We start from the raw sequence: 6,742 nt of genomic DNA, 5'->3' as shown, positions 1-6,742 counted from the left end.
ATCATAAGGAGGTCAAGGTCATCGGGTGCACGTGGACGACCATGTAGTTGTCGGGGCAGCGCGGGTTGGCGACGAGGGACATGGTGTGGCGGGGGAAGGGCTTGATGGGGATCTGGGGGGAGGAGGCAAGACCGGCAGGCGGTTGGCGGTGCTGGCGATGGTGTCATAGAGCAAGCACTCGACGTCGACGATGTGTCAGCCCTAGTCCTGGTGGTAGGCCCTGAGCAGGAGGCGCGTGGGCGTGGAGCCAAGAATGCATGGGCCATTGTGATGGGTCGCGATGCCTGGCGTCGGGGCTAAAACGGTCAGGTAGCACAAGGTACGAGATACGCGACGAGGTCTGGAGGTTGAGCAGCAGGTTGGCAGTGCCGAGGGCCATCACCGTGGCCCCCCGTGTTGTTGGTGCAATAGACGAGGGGGATCAACAACAGCACCACGCACGGGCACTGCTGGCGCGCCTCCCGCTCTGCCACTTCCTCGCATGCACAAGACGACTCTGCCGCTTCGGACGCCATGGTTGTCGCGACGCGAGCGGCTACGATGAGGCACCTCACTGGTTGGGGTTGGGGGTTTGGGAATTGAGCCGCTGGTCTGAACTCGTATTCGTGCACCGGGCGCTCAACTGGTGGTTTTCTAATTTTGTTTTCGGAAGGCATCACGTCGGAGCTGTTAGAAATAATTAATTGCAAAAACGTAAAAGGGATGAGAAGAAGCAAACTCTGGACACGAAGATTAATCCTGTGGTATCGGTAGACACTAAACCACCCCTAGTCCACGTTGTTGAAGCACTCAATAAAGAGTATTGCTTCTCGGCCAACAAATCTCTTCCGGGACTCTTCTTGAATCACCACGAAGGCTATGTCAAGTCACCACGGTTACCTTTGATCCCACTTTCCACTTAGAAGCTTCTCCACAAAGGATGGGGTCTTCATGTCCTCCGCACAAAGATGTCGACGCAGCTCCACACCAAACTTGAGGGTCGAAGATGTAGCTGGCAAGCCACCAAAGCTCCAAGGGACCAACACACTGAGATACAAGCTTAAGCAGCTCTCAAGCACAACACACAAGGCTCACCACCTTGCTCTCACACTCTCTCAAGAGCTAACCTAGCACTAACACTCATAAAGGTGTGCTAAGGACTAACCTAACACTAACACTCATAAAGGTGTGCTAAGGACTAAAGATGTGATCACTTTGCACTTGGATGGTTTGAAGGTGTTCTTCAATGTGTATGTGATCTCCCTAAACTTCAACCCCGCCAAAATGGCCGGGGTGAGACGTATATATAGCCCTCCAACTTAAATTAGCCGTTTGTAGCCGATATGCACTTTTCTGCATAGCCATCGGTTTAACTGGTGCTCTGCTTCCGTTCAGCCTGTCACTAATGGCTGTAAACTAGCCGTTGGCCTTCTTCCTGACACGCTGACCTGCTAACTTAGTAGCCATCGGTTAAACCGATGTCTGGTGGTTTAACCGGTGTTCAAGTTTTCATCTTAGCTCTCTGCTGTTGACGTGGCATTGCGTCGATGCCTTGCTTCGATTCATCACCGGTTCAATCAGTGCTGAAGACTATGCTGATGTGCCCTTGACATGCTCTCTGGATGATAGCACAGTGAATGCACTGACGCTCTTCTATGCACTGTCGGTTTGACTGGTGCTACTAAGTTCTTCACTTGATCTTCAGATGCGCTGTCCAATGCACCAATTGTGACACCCTAGGTGTCTGCACAATAGAATTGCATTTATTTTATGCATCATGGGCTTATTTTACTTGAGCAAGGACCTTATTGGAAAATTATAAGGTCAAATGTGTAATTATGATTTAATGTAAGGTCTTTTCTATAGTTTAATTTGAATAGGGGGAGCAATTATTGCTTTTGTGGAGGGTTTATTTGCAAAATTCAATGCAATCATTACATGGCAGAAAATTTTACTCTTAAGTCTGAATTTGAGGTGAATTTGCAATGGAAAAGACAAAAGTCCATTAAATTCAAAATCCTTCCTTGGTTTTCAAAATAACTCTTTAACCTTTGGTCAAATCAATCTTTGCACAACATCAAAGTTGTAGATCTTGAAAAAGTGAACAACTTTCACGTTGGGCACTTTTCCATTTGAGACTTGGTTTAAAAGTTATTGATGATTTATAGTAAGGTCCCTGGAATTTCTAAAATTGCAAATAGATCCACTTTCTCCTTCCTCCAGCCTGCTCCTCTGCTTCACGCCGCCGGCAGTCAACGCCGGGCCGCCCGCCGCTCGGGGCCTATCCCGGCCACCTCCTGCTTCGCTGCCGCCTCACGTGGCGCCCCCACGAACCCCTGGACCCACCTCCCCGCGCGCTGGAGCTCCCTCCCCTCGCCACGCCGTCCTGGCCGAGCTCCGCGGCCGCCACCTCGCCGTCGCGGTGGCGAGCTCGCTGCAGAGCCCCAGGCCCCCAACTCTCGCGCGCCCCAGTATCCAGAGGACCCCAGCATCCTAATCCTTGCACTCATTTCCCAGCCCCCTGCCTCCAACACCCCAGAACACAGCCGCTCCGCCTGAACGTCGGCAAGCTCGACGCCGCCGTGAACCCACATTGCAGCCCTCCTCCGCCTGCTCCGACCCCGCCTTGAGGTCCGCCCTAGCCTCGCGCAGCTTCTAGGCCCCTCCACACCCCCAATCCGCCGCCGCAGCACAGTCGCCGGCGAGCTGCCAGAGCCGCCGCCGCACCTCGCCGTGGGGAACCCCCAATCCGGCCACCCCGAGCCCCAAGAAGACCACCATCGGGTAGAGCTCTGCCCTCTCTTGCTCCTCCACTCCATTCCCCTCGCCGCCGGCGAGAGAAACCGCCGGAAACCGGCCGGCCCCACCCGCCCTTTCTCCTACCTCCGGCCAAGGGCCTCGTTGCGATTTGTTTTAGAATCCCAGGGGTCTCAGCGCAAGAAACCAGGGACTAGTTTGTAAGGTCTAGTTAGGTTTTTCTAAATTTTGCTGTGAACTTTGAAAATACCTAGAAATTCGTAGAAAAATCAGAAAAATATAAACCCAAATGTTTTGGAATCCTTGTTATAATAGATACAAGTTTTGTTACATGCATATCTTTAGTTTTGGTTTGTATTTTAATCTAAGAAAAAGAATAGAATAAATAGGCTTTATTTGTTCCATGAGTTCTACTAAGTAACTGCATGTGATTTTTGGCTTGATTGTGTATTACAGTGTTTTTAGAATCTATTAAAAATTTGAAACCTTTTTGATATCATTAGCTAGGTCAAAGTTTCAAGATTCTTAAATCTACTAGTTTTGCTAATTGATTTGTACTGTTAGAAATAATCATGTTCTGGGTTTGAAACTTTTTACATGATCACATGTTACTAAAAAATTACTGTTACCCAAGTTTGGGAAATTTTAGAGCTGTTTAACTATTTCTTTGATTTAATGATTATTAAGTAGACTTTAATTATGGTAAATATTTTATTTTCATGATAAATCATGCATATATTTCTGAGTGTTCTTTTTGATTAGTTCAGATTGTCCATGAAGTTTGAACATTAGTTCATGTCTAAAACAGAAGTTAAAAATGAATCTTTTTGTGTTAATGCTAGTTTTGTTCTTTTTATCAGAATTAATTCTGTGCAGATAAAATCATGGAAAATTTACAGAAGCTTATTTAACACTGTTTTGGTTTTTTTAAAATTTCTAGCTTCTATTTTGCTCTGGTATAACCTGTATAATTCAATATTGTTCTAGGAGTTGTCTGAATAAATGAATTGTTCTGAATAAATGGATGCATGATTTGGTATGAAATTTGTAGAATAGATTACTCTGTTTACCTTCTGTTTGGTGTAATTTTTTCTGAATTTACTACTGAATGTGTGCTGAGTTAGGTATTTATTAGCAAACCATGAATTGTAAGCTATAGGAATCAACTACAACTTGTTTGTGAAGTTAGTGATCTTCTTTTGTGCTGTTGATCATGATGCCTTGTGTAGTTAGAAATGTTAGTTATCTACTCCATAAATGACTGCCCAGGTGTGTTTTAATTTTGTTTGCTTAGTGTTAGCTGCAGCTTCACCTTATCATGTGTATGTTTACAGTATTGTTCTTGCATCACATATAGATACGACTGTTCTAGCTGACGGGACGTACGAGCTGATCCCGGAGTCTGAAGGAGGTGATCCAGAAGCCCAGGTGAACACTGCTGTACTAACTGAAGCCCCGGACCAAAGTTCGGAAGAGCCCAAGGCTAACCTAGCTAGCGACTACCGAGAAGGCAAGCCCCGGACATAACCCATATTTCAAATTATTACAATTTATCGTTATTATTTATTTTTGCATTTACAGTTCTTAGGAATTGAATTGAAACCCTAGATGCATGATCCTAGGAACCTATGTACTGAACATTAGACATGAGTTCGAATAATTGCTAAGCTTATAGGACCGGTAAAAGTCGAGTGATTGCCTATCACTCGCGAGCTCTATAGGAATTGCTTGTTTACTTTCTGCTATCAATATAAGGATGACGGACGGGGTCGTGTTCCATATCATGACCTTGTGTGAGATCCCGTCTGTGTTGATGAACTTACTAAGATCGCGGTGTGTGGTAGTGCTGGTTAAGTTTTTGAATGTACTAGCCACATGCCGTAAATATGGTACACGGTAAGCCTAGTAGCCGATTGGACCGGGGAGTGGATATACCTTTCACTCTCTCTTAGGGATAGGTTTTATTTATGTTTATGTTGCGCAACACCGCGGTTGCAGGGACGAGGTTGGTGCCCTGTAGTCGGGGAGAGTGACCCTATCCACAAGCCGGAAAGAAAGGTAAACGGTTGTTTGGGAACGACCCGACGGTGTTCCAAACGTGTGTGTTAGGTCTGTCTGGCCAGGTTAACAAATTCAATTCGAATCGTCCGCTTCTCATGGTTTGGGACTGCTTGATCTCTTTGCCACACAGAGTAATAAGAGCAATATTATTATGATCAATCTTGATGTTTGCTTAAAGTTCTACCATGGTTGAATAGTAGTTGCTTACATAGAATGGTTAATCAACTATAATCTTGAAAGCTAAAATTTGAAAGTAAGGACATACTCTTTATTGCTTTTCAGCAAAAGGAAAACCAGAGCCTCACAAAACCCTACATAGTCTAGATAGGTGGGCTAAGTATACCCGTTGACGGTTAAGTCTTGCTGAGTATTAGAATACTCAGCCTTGCTGTTGAAACCTTTTTCAGGTATGAGTTTTGAGGAACAGATGCTAGTCTGTCTTGGCCCTGCTCTTTGCCTCCTGGCTGGTCCGTAGAATGGGATCCGTCTTCGGCCGGCAATGACCCTGACGAGTGATACCTTGCTTGGGCTAGATTGGTACCATTTTGCGACGTGTTGTAGCCGTCGTGTTTTCTTTCCGCTGCTTTTAAACTCTGAACGTGAAACTTATGTCTTGTTTAACTGTTTTACTAATTTTGGACCTGTAATATGGCTTTGAACTGGTTTGTAATAATTACTATGCTTGTGTTGTAAAATATGTGATTGTAATATCTCTGAACTCGCCTTCGTGCGGGGTATGCTTGTTCGATCCGAGGACCGGTGGTTGTATCAGGACGTTACCCGACAAACCAAGAATTGTTCCGTTTGAAGTACGTTTGTGTCGGCGTTGCCTTTATGGTGATGCCCAGCACACTTAGTCGGGATAATTCAGGTGGTTCTGCCACACCAATGCCCATGCGTCGGTTTAACCGGTGCTTGATTGTCGGTTTTAACCGGTGCCTGATTGTCTCTGCTTTTTCTCTATGATTTGAGCGTCTCAACAGCGAATTGGACACTTTGGATTTCATCCATGGAACCTAGAATTCCGACAAATATGATCTCACAAACTTGTTAGTTTCATTGATTGCTTTGTAATTTGATTACCAAAATCACGAGAAATGGTCTAACGGGCCATGTTGGTTACAATATCAAGCCATAATTATTGGCTATATGAAATGTCAATCCCTTAAGCAAGACTAGAAAAGTTGCTTGCTTGACGGCGACTCACGCGCCACCTCATTCGAGCTATCCAGCAGTAATGATAGGCCCCACGTCCAATTAACGTGATTCCCTGGTATGGGTAGAGGCAGCAGCCAATCCTAGCTGCATGTGCCGCGTGCACCCGCTTTGAGCGGGCGCGAAATGGCAGCTCCGTTCTCTGTCCAGTTTTCTCCCTCCTCCACTTCGAAATAGGCTGGCGTGGATTCCTCGGTCGCATGCTGATTCACCCTCATAATACTTGCCCTTAGGGATGTGCTGGTTTTCTCCTACAGTATCTCTCCACAGTAACAAACGTGCTCGGAATTCCTAGCTCCTAATGGCTAGATACAGCTTAGCTTAGGAATTCAAGAAGCTGTGTACGTATGTGTTCTGTGACGAAGTGACCTTGTGTGATACGACCGTGCGCTTTCAGCGGATCGGCCGGGCGTCGCTCTCGAAGTGATATGGTTGGGTGATGCGTTCACTTCACGACCGTGTGTGATAACTGATAAGGAGTGCAGCGCTGTCGGTCACCATTCACGTCCGTGTTTGGTTCCCCGTGTAAAATTTTTCGCGAATTCTTTTTGGCCCTTTGACCACTAATTTAGAGTATCAAATGAAGTCTATTTACAAAACCACCTCCACAACCCCCGTGTAAATCGCGAGACGAATCTAATGAGGCCTTTGACCGCGTAATTACAGAATGGTTACTGTAGCATCACTGTAGCAAATCATCAATTAATTACCTTCATTAGATTCATCTCAG

This window comes from Panicum virgatum, chromosome 7N, assembly GCF_016808335.1.
Source record: "Panicum virgatum strain AP13 chromosome 7N, P.virgatum_v5, whole genome shotgun sequence".
NCBI classification, from domain to species: Eukaryota; Viridiplantae; Streptophyta; class Magnoliopsida; order Poales; family Poaceae; genus Panicum; species Panicum virgatum.
The sequence above is the reverse complement of the archived record's forward strand: the minus strand, read 5'-3'. Positions refer to the sequence as shown.